Source organism: Schistocerca cancellata, chromosome 3 (assembly GCF_023864275.1).
Source record: "Schistocerca cancellata isolate TAMUIC-IGC-003103 chromosome 3, iqSchCanc2.1, whole genome shotgun sequence".
Classification (NCBI taxonomy): Eukaryota; Metazoa; Arthropoda; class Insecta; order Orthoptera; family Acrididae; genus Schistocerca; species Schistocerca cancellata.
The window spans coordinates 67,395,068-67,407,910 of record NC_064628.1 but is presented as its reverse complement, the minus strand read 5'-3'; the positions used below and the strand labels follow the sequence as shown (position 1 = coordinate 67,407,910).

Sequence of the window (12,843 nt, the reverse complement as noted above, 5' to 3'; positions counted from 1 at the left end):
GTCAGTGTCAGCCAGTTTGCCGTGGCATACGGAGCTCCATCGCAGTCTTTAACACTGGTAGCATGCCGCGACAGCGTGGACGTGAACCGTATGTGCAGTTGACGGACTTTGAGCGAGGGCGTATAGTGGGCATGCGGGAGGCCGGGTGGACGTACCGCCGAATTGCTCAACACGTGCGGCGTGAGGTCTCCACAGAACATCGATGTTGTCGCCAGTGGTCGGCGGAAGGTGCACGTGCCCGTCGACCTGGGACCGGACCGCAGCGACGCACGGATGCACGCCAAGACCGTAGGATCCTACGCAGTGCCGTAGGGGACCGCACCGCCACTTCCCAGCAAATTAGGGACACTGTTGCTCCTGGGGTATCGGCGAGGACCATTCGCAACCGTCTCCATGAAGCTGGGCTACGGTCCCGCACACCGTTAGGCCGTCTTCCGCTCACGCCCCAACATCGTGCAGCCCGCCTCCAGTGGTGTCGCGACAGGCGTGAATGGAGGGACGAATGGAGACGTGTCGTCTTCAGCGATGAGAGTCGCTTCTGCCTTGGTGCCAATGATGGTCGTATGCGTGTTTGGCGCCGTGCAGGTGAGCGCCACAATCAGGACTGCATACGACCGAGGCACACAGGGCCAACACCCGGCATCATGGTGTGGGGAGCGATCACCTACACTGGCCGTACACTACTGGTGATCGTCGAGGGGACACTGAATAGTGCACGGTACATCCAAACCGTCATCGAACCCATCGTTCTACCATTCCTAGACCGGCAAGGGAACTTGCTGTTCCAACAGAACAATGCACGTCCGCATGTACCCCGTGCCACCCAACGTGCTCTAGAAGGTGTAAGTCAACTACCCTGGCCAGCAAGATCTCCGGATCTGTCCCCCATTGAGCATGTTTGGGACTGGATGAAGCGTCGTCTCACGCGGTCTGCACGTCCAGCACGAACGCTGGTCCAACTGAGGCGCCAGGTGGAAATGGCATGGCAAGCCGTTGCACAGGACTACATCCAGCATCTCTACGATCGTCTCCATGGGAGAATAGCAGCCTGCATTGCTGCGAAAGGTGGATATACACTGTACTAGTGCCGACATTGTGCATGCTCTGTTGCCTGTGTCTATGTGCCTGTGGTTCTGTCAGTGTGATCATGTGATGTATCTGACCCCAGGAATGTGTCAATAAAGTTTCCCCTTCCTGGGACAATGAATTCACGGTGTTCTTATTTCAATTTCCAGGAGTGTATATGCAAACGCTGCTGCACTCGGTCGTTAATTGAAGCCGGTCGGCAACTGCGTTGTCCGTGGTGAGAAGTAAAGACTGAAATTTAGTGTTCTCGGCTCACTCTTGGCACGGTCGATCTCTACTATTCAATTCCCCAACGATTTCCGAAATGGAATGTCCCATACGTTTAGCTCCAACTACTACTCCGCAAACAGAGTCTGTTAATACCCGCCTTGCGCCCATGATGACGTAGGAAACCTTTTACATGAATCACATAAGTTCAAATGTCTAATATAATTATCTGGGCTGTTATGCCGTGGTCGCTTGATGAATTCTGTGTCAGTTCCCAACGTTTAGTCCCCGTCTGCGAGCCAGTGGGTGTGTTGGAGCTTCCATCGAGCTGCAGACCCCCTTGAAGATGTCCTCCGCAGACGGGGACGAAACGTTGGGAATTGAAACAGAATTCGTCAACCGACCACGGCATAACAGCCCGGATAATTATAATGGACATGACATTTCCGGCCGTGAAAGTCTATTTTTAGTACAAGTGCAAATGGCAGCTCCGTTAATGCACTGTCCTTTTATACCTAGTGAAGCGATACTGTCGCCGTCTGTATATGAGTATATAGCTATCCGATGACTTACCGCCTCATTGTAAGGAGTATCGCTAATATTATTGCTATTCATTTTTGGTCAGTATTGTTAAAGCAATTGGCACTGGATAAATTCAGATCATGCTCCAAATAATCCTCAAATATACTGTTATTACCGTGTCTTCTTCTTCTTCTGTAGTGGTCAATCCAAGGATTGGTTGGCGACAGCTACAATGGCAGATTGTTTCCATTCTGTGCGTCTTTCAGCTTTTCTCTTCATTTCTTTATAGGTGTTACATCCCACATCTTTCACGATTTGAACCATCTACCTCAGTCGTGGTCTTCCTCTTAGTCTCGACATATCCCCCTATGATTGTGTTCAGGTTTCCTTTATGTCTTAATAGATGGCCTGTAAATTGCACCCTTCTTTTAACAATGAAACTCCAGAAGGTTCTCTTCTCACCTGCTCTTTCCAGAACCACTTCGTTCGTGACCTTGTCGATACATTTTATTTTGAGCATGCATCTATAGCACCACATTTCAAAAGAATTTAGCTTCTGGTCTTCCTCTGTCCCGAGAGTCCATGTTTCACACCCATAGCATACCACAGTCCACACATATGATTTCAAAAAATTTTTCCTGATTTGAAGGCTGATGCTCTTAGATGTTGTTTTTCTTCTTGTTAAAAGCAGCCTTTGCTTGAGCATTCTACTTCTCACTTCTGCCTTGCTCCTTCCATCCCTGGTAATATTACTGCCCAGGTAAGTAAATTTATTAACTTGTTCAAGCAGTTCATTGTCTACATGAACTTGGACTTTCACTTGATCTTTTTTGTCGCATGCCATTTCTTTTGTTTTTGTTTTATTAATTCTCATATTATATTCTTCCCCCATAACTTTATCCATTCTATTCAGTAGGACTACAAGATCTTCTTCGCTTTCAGCCAGGACAGCTATATCATCGGCATACCTTATCATATCTATTCGTTGGCCATGAATTACTACATCTGTCTGTAAATTTTCCCTTACTTTTTTCAGCGCCTCTTCAATGTACAGATTAAAGATAACAGGGGATAGTGCGCAACCCTGTCGGACACCTTTCCGCATCTGCACCTCTTCTTGTTTTGTTCGTCCACGGATAACTGCTGTCTCGTTTTTGTACAGGTTCCATATCATTTTTCTATCTTTATAGTCTATTCCTACTATCATGATTCTAAAACCATGATAGAAGGTTGTATACATGGAAGACCCTGGAGATACTAAAAGGTATCAGATAGATTATAAAATGGCAACACAGAGATTTAGGAACCAGGTTTTAAATTGTAAGACATTTCCAGAGGCAGATGTGGACTCTGACCACAATCTATTGGTTATGACCTGTAGATTAAAACTGAAGAAACTGCAAAAAGGTGGGAATTTAAGGAGATGGGACCTGGATAAACTGAAAGAACCAGAGGTTGTACAAAGTTTCAGGGAGAGCATAAGGGAACAATTGACAGGAATGGGGGAAAGCAATCCAGTAGAAGAAGAATGGGTAGCTTTGAGGAATGAAGTTGTGAAGGCAGCAGAGGATCAAGTAGGTAAAAAGACGAGGGCTAGTAGAAATCCTTGGGTAACAGAAGAAATATTGAATTTAATTGATGAAAGGAGAAAATATAAAAATGCACCAAATGAAGCAGGCAAAAAGGAATACAAACGTCTCAAAAATGAGATCGACAGGAAGTGCAAAATGGCTAAGCAGGGATGGCTAGAGGACAAATGTAAGGATGTAGCGGCTTATCTCACTAGGTGTAAGATAGATACTGCCTACAGGAAAATTAAAGAGACCTTTGGAGAGAAGAGAACCACTTGTATGAATATCAAGAGCTCAGATGGAAACCCAGTTCTAAGCAAAGAAGGGAAGGCAGAAAGGTGCAAGGAGTGTATAGAGGGTCTATACAAGGGCGATGTACTTGAGGACAATATTATGGAAATGGAAGAGGATGTAGATGAAGATGAAATGGGAGATATGATACTGCGTGAAGAGTTTGACAGAGCATTGAAAGACCCGAGTCGAAACAAGGCCCCCGGAATAGACAACATTCCATTGGAACTACTGACGGCCTTGGGAGAGCCAGTAATGACAAAACTCTACCATCCGGTGAGCAAGAGGTATGAAACAGGCGAAATACCCTCAGACTTCAAGAAGAATATAATAATTCCAATCCCAAAGAAAGCAGGTGCTGACAGATGTGAAAATTACCGAACAATCAGTTTAATAAGCCACAGCTGCAAAATACTAACATGAATTCTTTACAGACGAATGGAAAAACTAGTAGAAGCCGACCTCGGGGAAGATCAATTTGGATTCCGTAGAAATACTGGAACACGTGAGGCAATACTGACCTTACGACTTATCTTAGAAGAAAGATTAAGGAAAGGCAAACCTACGTTTCTAGCATTTGTAGACTTAGAGAAAGCTTTTGACAATGTCGACTGGAATACTCTCTTTCAAATTCTGAAGGTGGCAGGGGTAAAATACAGGGAGCGAAAGGCTATTTACAATTTGTACAGAAACCAGGTGGCAGTTATAAGAGTCGAGGGACATGAAAGGGAAGCAGTGGTTGGGAAGGGAGTAAGACAGGGTTGTAGCCTATCCCCGATGTTATTCAATCTGTAATTGAACAAGCAGTAAAGGAAACAAAAGAAAGATTCGGAGTAGGTATTAAGGTCCATGGAGAAGAAATAAAAACTTTGAGGTTCGCCGATGACATTGTAATTCTGTCAGAGACAGCAAAGGACTTGGAAGAGCAGTTGAATGGAATGGATGGTGTCTTGAAGGGAGGATATAAGATGAACATCAACAAAAGCAAAACGAGGATAATGGAATGTAGTCTAATTAAGTCGGGTGATGTTGAGGGTAGTAAAGGAGTTTGGTATTTGGGGAGCAAAATAACTGATGATGGTCGAAGTAGAGAGGATATAAAATGTAGACTGGCAATGGCAAGGAAAGCGTTTCTGAAGAAGAGGAATTTGTTAACATCGAGTATAGATTTAAGAGTCAGGAAGTGATTTCTTAAAGTATTTTTATGGAGTGTAGCCATGTATGGAAGTGAAACATGGACGGTAAATAGTTTGGATAAGAAGAGAACAGAAGCTTTCGAAATGTGGTGCTACAGAAGAATGCTGAAGATTAAATGGGTAGATCACATAACTAATGGGGAGGTATTGAATAGAATTGGCGAGAAGAGGAGTTTGTGGCACAACTTGACCAGAAGAAGGGATCGGTTGGTAGGACATGTTCTGAGGCATCAAGGGATCACCAATTTAGTATTGGAGGGCAGCGTGGAGGGTAAAAATCGTAGGGGGAGACCAAGAGATGAATACACTAAGCAGATTCATGAGGATGTAGGTTGCAGTAGGTACTGGGAGATGAAGAAGCTTGCACAGGATAGAGTAGCATGGAGAGCTGCATCAAACCAGTCTCAGGACTGAACACCACAACAACAACAGTCTATTCCTACTTTTTTGAGTACCTCAAACATCTTATCCCATTTAGGGCTTTCTCTATTATTACCGTGTATCATATCAAAATTCCAGAATGAGATTTTCACTCTGCAGCGGATCAAAATTATTAACGTTCTTTAAGTAACCATGATGTAAAACGTACTGTGTCCACAAAATTCTGGTCTTATGCAACAGAGAACCTGAAGGCCTTAATCCTCCGGTTAAATAAATAAATAAAATAATACGATAAATTAAGATGTGATGTCCAGTACTACGCTTTGAAGGTAATCTGTAATTTACGCAACTCCCGTTCGATAGTTACTTGTGTGGTGCTCTTCAGTCCGGAACCCTTAAGAAGGAAACAGATAAGATCCAAAAAAGCTACACGGAGATCATCTACCAACTCAAGTGGCAGGCATTACAAAAGAGGCGCTGTGTGGCAAGCTGTGGTTTACTGTAAAAATTCCGAAACTGTGATCCACTACTTAATTTCAGAGGGAGTACGTTCCTACAAGAGCCAAAATTCATATTGCGTCCTCCTACAGATATCTGTGTAAGGATCATGACCGTACAATTAGATTCGAAATAACTGGAAGCTTATCAACAGTTAACAGTCATTTTCTTTGCGCGCTTTTCGATACTGGAACAGGGAAGAGAGAAAGGGACAGAGGTACAAACAGTACATTCCCCCACATACCGTAATGTGGTTTTTGTATTATATATATCTAGATGAAGGTGCAGATTTTGCATAAAAAAATATGAGTTATGCTGCGTCATAAATTTCCGATGACTTGCCCGGTGACGTAAAATACCTCACAGACAGTAAAACTAACTAACCGAGCTATGAACGTTTCGTCTTGATAAGCTCTCCTAATCTCGAGAAGAATTTTATTTCTTTAAGCAAAAAGTTGAGCAGTACTTTCAAAAGGAGGCTACACATGGAGCAAATATTTTTTTTCCTTCTCGAGTATTATGCAACGTATTTTGAGACGTTAAAACAGTCCTACGAACAGGATCTTGAATCTGGCTTTCCCTACTTTCTGCCTAGCACACTTGTTTAACTAGTCACACATGATCAACAGCATATATGTCTGTTACTGTTCGTGAGTACGCTCCTCTGTTGGTTCTACTCATTTGCAAAGAGCGCCAAACAGCTATGAATAATAATAAACAGTGTTGATAGTATGAAAAGTGAAACGTTCAACATCATTACAATTAGATTTACTTATACAGCTGCATGTCTACTCTGAAATTCATACTTAAGTGCCTGACAGAGGGTTCCTCGAACCACCTTCAAACTTGTTCTATCCAGTTCCACACTCGAACAGCACGCGGGAAAAAAGAAGACTTAAATATTTCTGAGCGAGCTCTGAATTCTTTTACTTCATTGCATGATCATTTCTCAATATTTAGGTCTTCAACAGAATATTTTCACATTCAGAGGAGAAGTTTGATGATTGAAAGTTAGTGGAAAGATCTCGCCGCAACTAAAAACGCCTTTGTTTTATTGATTGCCACCCCAACCGGCAGATCATATCCGTGACACTCTTTCCCCTTTCTCAAATTGCCCTTCTTTGAAACTTTTCAGTGTCCTCCCTCTATGCAAGAATCCCATACTGCACAGCAATACTCCCGAAGAGGACGGTCAAAGGTGGTGAATGCACTCTCCTTAGCAGATCTGCTGCATCTTCTGAGAGTTCCGCAGATAAAACCCAGTCTGTTTCGCCTTTCTCACAACATTATGTGTGATCGTTCAAATTTAAGTTTAAGTTTTTCGTAATTGTAATCGTCAGGTATATTGTTGAACTGATAGCTCTTTAATTTTTGCGATTTATTATGTAGCCGAAATTTAACTGATTGCTTTTAGTGTTCATGTGGATGACCTCATACTTTCCATTATTTAGAGTTAATTGCCACTTTTTGTACCTTTTGTTGGAAGAGCAGTTGAACGGAATGGATAGTGTCTTGAAAGGAGGGTACAAGATGAACATCAACAAAAACAAAACGAGGATAATGGAATATAGTCGAATTAAATCGGGTGATGCTGAGGGAATTATATTAGGAAATGAGACACTTAAAGTAGTAAAAGAGTTTTGCTATTTGGGGAGCAAAATAACTGATGATGGTCGAAGTAGAGAGGATATAAAACGTATACTGGCAATGGCAAGGACGACGTTTCTGAAGAAGAGAAATTTGTTAACATCGAGCATAGATTTCAGTGTTAGGAAGTCGTTTCTGAAAGTATTTGTATGGAGTGTAGCCATGTATGGAAGTGAAACATGAACGATAAATAGTTTGGACAAGAAGAGAATAGAAGCTTTCGAAATGTGGTGCTACAGAAGAATGCTGGAGATTAGATGGGTCGATCACATAACTAATGAGGAGGTACTGAATAGAGTTGGGGAGAAGAGGAGTTTGTGGCACAACTTGACTAGAAGAAGGGATCGGTTGGTAGGACATGTTCTGAGGCATCAAGGGATCACCAAGTTAGTATTGGAGGGCAGTGTGGAGGATAAAAATCGTAGAGGGAGACCAAGAGATGAATACACTAAGCAGATTCAGAAGGATGTAGGTTGCAGTACGTAGGAGATGAAGCAGCTTGCACAAGATAGAGTAGCATGGAGAGCTGCATCAAACCAGTCTCAGGACTGAAGACTACAACAACAACAACAGATATCTTGTCTAAATGATTTTGCAATTTATTTTGATCTGATGACATTACTAGACAGTAAAAGACAGCATCATTTGCAAACAATCCTCTCAAGGTGTCTCCTAAATCGTTTATATAGAATATATCAAGGCATACCATGGGAAAGTACACAGTTTCACTCTCGACGCACTTGCAATGCGTGATACGAAACGCCTATTGTATTTATAAAAAAAACCATGCAAACTTTACGACTAAGCAATAATACCTACAGATGTATGACACTTGTGTGGTCACAAAATCTGAACTGCGAGTTTCTTTTATAGCACCTCCAATCTTCGAGGACGTTTGTAATGCGTGCCCGCAAATCTTCCACTTACAAGTTATCAGTATCTGATAAGATGGTGCCCAGCACTTCAGGCGACTCAGTTAGTTACGAGGAAGGCATGAAACGCTATTACGTAACATAGACTGTAGATGCCTTTGAACTCTACATCATCGACTGAAGATTAAACCTTCAGTTACAAATTTATAGATTAATGCGTTGCTTAGGTACTGCTAAGTGTCGTTGTGTCTTCCTTTTTAGTAAGGTTTACTTTGGGTTTAATAAAGCTCCGAATCAGTACATTTTTACTAAAAATTTCACTTGATTATAACGGACTAAGACGGAAAACACCGCAAAAAAGTGTCAAACTGAATAACAGTGTATTACTGAAAATTTCTTATACATTCCTAGATATGCTGTCATGACAATAATAAAGCAATCAGCAAAAATTATATACAGATAAGATTTCAAATTTTGCGGATTCGCAGAAATTATGTCAGTTTAAGTAATGATCCAGTAGTAATTTATCCAATTATAAATGAATACACAGACTTCATACGATTTCTGTCAATTATGCATGACATATTGAGAAATGCTATACAAAGAACGTGAAGAGTTTATAGTATGTCACTCTCTCGAGAGTTCTTCAAATCTTTGTAGCTCTCCTGTTGTAAGCACTCTACTAGTAAAATGTTATCAAAATGTAAGTAAATATCAGCCGTCGGAATCTTTAATTACTTTCAAAATTCTCATTTTTGGTCGTATTCGGTTTTAACAATGCCAATACACGGTAATCACTATGAGCACAGTTAAAGCCAATTTGCTTAGGACACCACAGTTTTTATTCCAGAAGATTTGCTCAGCTGATAATGCCAGTTATGCATTTACTCACCAAATATTGCATACTTTAAATAATACAATATAACGAGTTAACTGTTTTCCAAGTTATTTGTTTTGTAATGGTCGTGACAGTCTTGAATTAATCGTGTTACAAGCAACTTGTTTGAACAATATTTATCAAAAGATCTAACAGTTGTTGCTGAATAATTCCAACAATGCTGAAAGGATGAGCATTGCAGTAGCTCAGATATCACGAATCGACTCAATCAAGGTTTAACTTTGGGCCAATTTTCATTATTTATATGTGTGATTGACTTATGACACATAAAGGAGAGATCATGTATTTTACAGATGACACGAGTATTACAATTAATCTGTTTAATGTAATTGGATAGATGAAAAATCTGCCAACCAAGTGGAGTCAGGAGAACACACATGTAAAAAAAATGGTTTTACGTATGCCAGCTTTCGGGGGCCAGTGACTCCTTTTTCTGGCAGAAGGGTTGAAGGGGAAGGAGGAGGGTTGACGGCAAAGCACTGGAGAGGTTCAGGAAAAGGGGTAGAATTCGGAAAAGTCACCAAGAACACCGGTTCAAGAGAGACGTACCAGACGGGATGAGAGGAACGTCATTGTTGGGGACTGTCCCGAACGAGATTTGAAAACCTGAGAGCGTAAAGGTGGAACACAGGGTAATATGCAAGACAGACACTACTGCAAAAAAGTCATGCATAAGTTAATAAGAGTGAAAAGCTAAGTCCATTGTACGTAAGAGGGGCGGGAGGGGGACGGTGAAAAACAGACTGGTCAGCATATGAAAGACGTGGAAAACTAAAACAGAGTGAAGAAAGAAGTAGTCACTGTGAAGAAATGCTGAGACGGAAGAAATTAACGTAAGTTAAGACCAAGTGGGTGGCCAGAACCAAGGACATGTTGTAGCGCTAGTTCCCACCAGCACAGTTCTGAGATACTGGTGTCTGGGGGAAGAATCCAGAAGGAGCGTGTGGTGAAACAGGCACAGAAGTCACGACTGTCAGATTGTAGAGCATGCTCTGCAACAGGACAGTGTGTTGCCGGTACACACCACCTGAATGTGCCCATTCATACTAACTGATAACTTGATGGTAGTCATGCCGATGTAAAACGCAGAACAGCGTTTACATAACAGCTGCTACATGACGTGTCGTTTCACTTGGATAGTATGTGTTTTTCCAATTACGGAGCTGATATAGGTGTTGATAGAAGGGTGCATAGGGGAAGTCTTGCAGCAGCGGGGATGGTTACATGCGTAGGAGCCATGGGGTAGAGAGATGGGTGCAGAAGTAGCATAGGATCTGACAAGCATATCGTGGAGACTGGGAGGGCGACGAAAAGTTATTGTAGGTGTGGTGGGCAAAATCTCAAACAGAAGATATCTCATTTCAGGGCATGTTCGTTGTTAAATTAATCTGCTTAGGAAGATAGCAGTCAATAAAACTATTAATAAAAATCTTCAGAGACTTACTAAGTAGTTCTGTACAAATGTAATCTCCCTTAATTTTGAAAAACTAATATATATATATATATATATATATATATATATATATATATATATATATATATAAACTGTTAACTGAACATGTTAGTAGCAGTCAGCGTGTGGAGTAGAATGGTTCAGAGTTTTTGGTACATATGTATTGACAAAAAATTAGACTCAAAGAAGGAAATTATTGAGTGTGGCTAAGTCAAGCTAATTTCGCTTTTTGTGTAATTGCTAGTTTTGTAAATATGGGAATAATATTTTGTGTTTTTCCTCTTATTAACGCAGTTCAGTGTAATATTGCCATCATTTGCAAAGAAAGTATTGATTTAAAAAATTTGAACATTGAAAATATAGAGTTTCACCAACCCACATTCACCTCGTAGACGCCTCTTCAAGGAGTCTGGCTTTCTAAAAACATCTTCACATGATTCTTATGCCATTCTCCACGTATTTTTACTCCGTAATATCGCATCGGGCCTACAAAAGATATATCTCACTGAATTTCTCATATGTCATAGCTGCGTTTAAAAAGTTGATGCCTTTGTCACTGTGGTAATACAATTTCGAAAAAGCTCACATATTTGTTTCCTGAACTCCTGGTCAATGTGAGTCTAAATGAAAGAGATTACAAATGTCTTTTATGAGCCAAAAGCTTTTTCAGGTTAAAAAAATATACGGCTCGACATGCAGTGTTAGTTTTCAGTTATATTCGTTGTAAATAATCCAATACAAGAAGAAAAAATGCCTCATCAACAGGACTGTCAGTGGGTCAGAAATGTATACAATATAAACACGCAAAAACATCTTTCATTATTTGACGTATTTCCTGTTGACTTTAGTCTCGGGATCTTTGGTGGACGGTTATTTAATGAGTATTCTGACTTTTTGCCAACGTGAGTGGTTGGCATTCTCAGAGTTTCACCCACCGTAGCTGGTAGCTGCCTGAAGTAAGCCCGTGGTCAGCACTCTCCATGAGGGCCGTTTCTTGAGTCACTGTCGCTTTATCTTCTCCTTTGTACTTGCAAAGGTCGTCTGTTGTAGCACGGGAGCCCAGGGTCTATTTATCTTGAAGCTTCCTTCTTTCTTGTGAAAACTATTGTCATGTTTATGGATTGCAGTGGTGCCCCTGATCAAACGGACTTGTTAGGTCTTCTTCACGGAGAGAACATGCATGTCAGGGGAATTTTCTTATGTAGTCTGTCACATTCAGCGCGTGCTCCTTTACGGCCCACTTCTCCACCTGTCGTAGCTTACAGTACCGTTCATGTTCGACGATCCTCGTACTAATACAAGGTCTAGTCATTCCATTATAGACTATCTACACGTACACGGTATGCAGTATTCTTCCGACATTGCGAGCGGACCCATTTCTCTTTGGTGATTTGAGACAAACTGATTTGGTTGATCGGTTTGTATGTACAGGGTGGAGAAAAACTGTCTCGAAATTTTAACCCTGGACAGCTAATGCCAGTAGGAACCAAAATCACTAATGTTGTGTAGGTCGACAACGCACCATTTTTAAACTACGGAAACTTGACGTCACACGCTCCGATTTGCCTTGGGATTGCCCTGTTGCCGTTCGTCGGTTGACGGGCAGCGCTATGGTAATCGGATCACACATATAAACGTTCCTCGGTCCGTCACTGCCGCAATGTGATACGCACACGAGTCGAATAGGTCTTGCTGTTTGTCTCCACCTCAAAATGGTTCAAATGGCTCTGAGCACTATGGGACTCAACTGCTGTGGTCATAAGTCCCCTAGAACTTAGAACTACTTAAACCTAACTAACCTAAGGACATCACACACACCCATGCCCGAGGCAGGATTCGAACCTGCGACCGTACCAGTCCCGCGGTTCCGGACTGCAGCGCCAGAACCGCTAGACCACCGCGGCCGGCGTCTCCACCTCACGTCAGACGCATTCACACGTAAGCTTCGCTCCGGAGCACACACACGTCACCTGCTATTTAGTCATACAGTAAGCATGGCGGCACAGTATTCGTTTGAAGAATAACGAGATATTGTTTTTCTTTATGGACTAGACGATGGTAATGCGCACGAAGCTCGACGGTTATATGAGGAACGGTACCCAGCAAGACGCCACCCACGCCCGCAAACATTTACAGCAATTCACCGGTGACTTGGCGAAACTTGGTGACGCTGGAAGACCTCGAAGGCGACGGGGTGCTGCTTTTGAAGAGACTGTTCTCG

At 42.0% G+C, this 12,843-nt stretch overlaps 1 protein-coding gene across 1 annotated transcript in view; it reads right to left on the bottom strand.

The window, feature by feature from the left end:
* Nucleotides 1-8,281, bottom strand: part of LOC126176039 (zinc carboxypeptidase-like) — an 87,201-nt gene extending 78,920 nt beyond the window's left edge. Inside the window, exon 1 of the mRNA XM_049923171.1 lies at nt 8,219-8,281. The gene's annotated coding sequence lies outside the window, so the exon portion shown is untranslated. The remainder of the gene's footprint in view (nt 1-8,218) is intronic.
* Nucleotides 8,282-12,843: the final 4,562 nt, after the last annotated feature.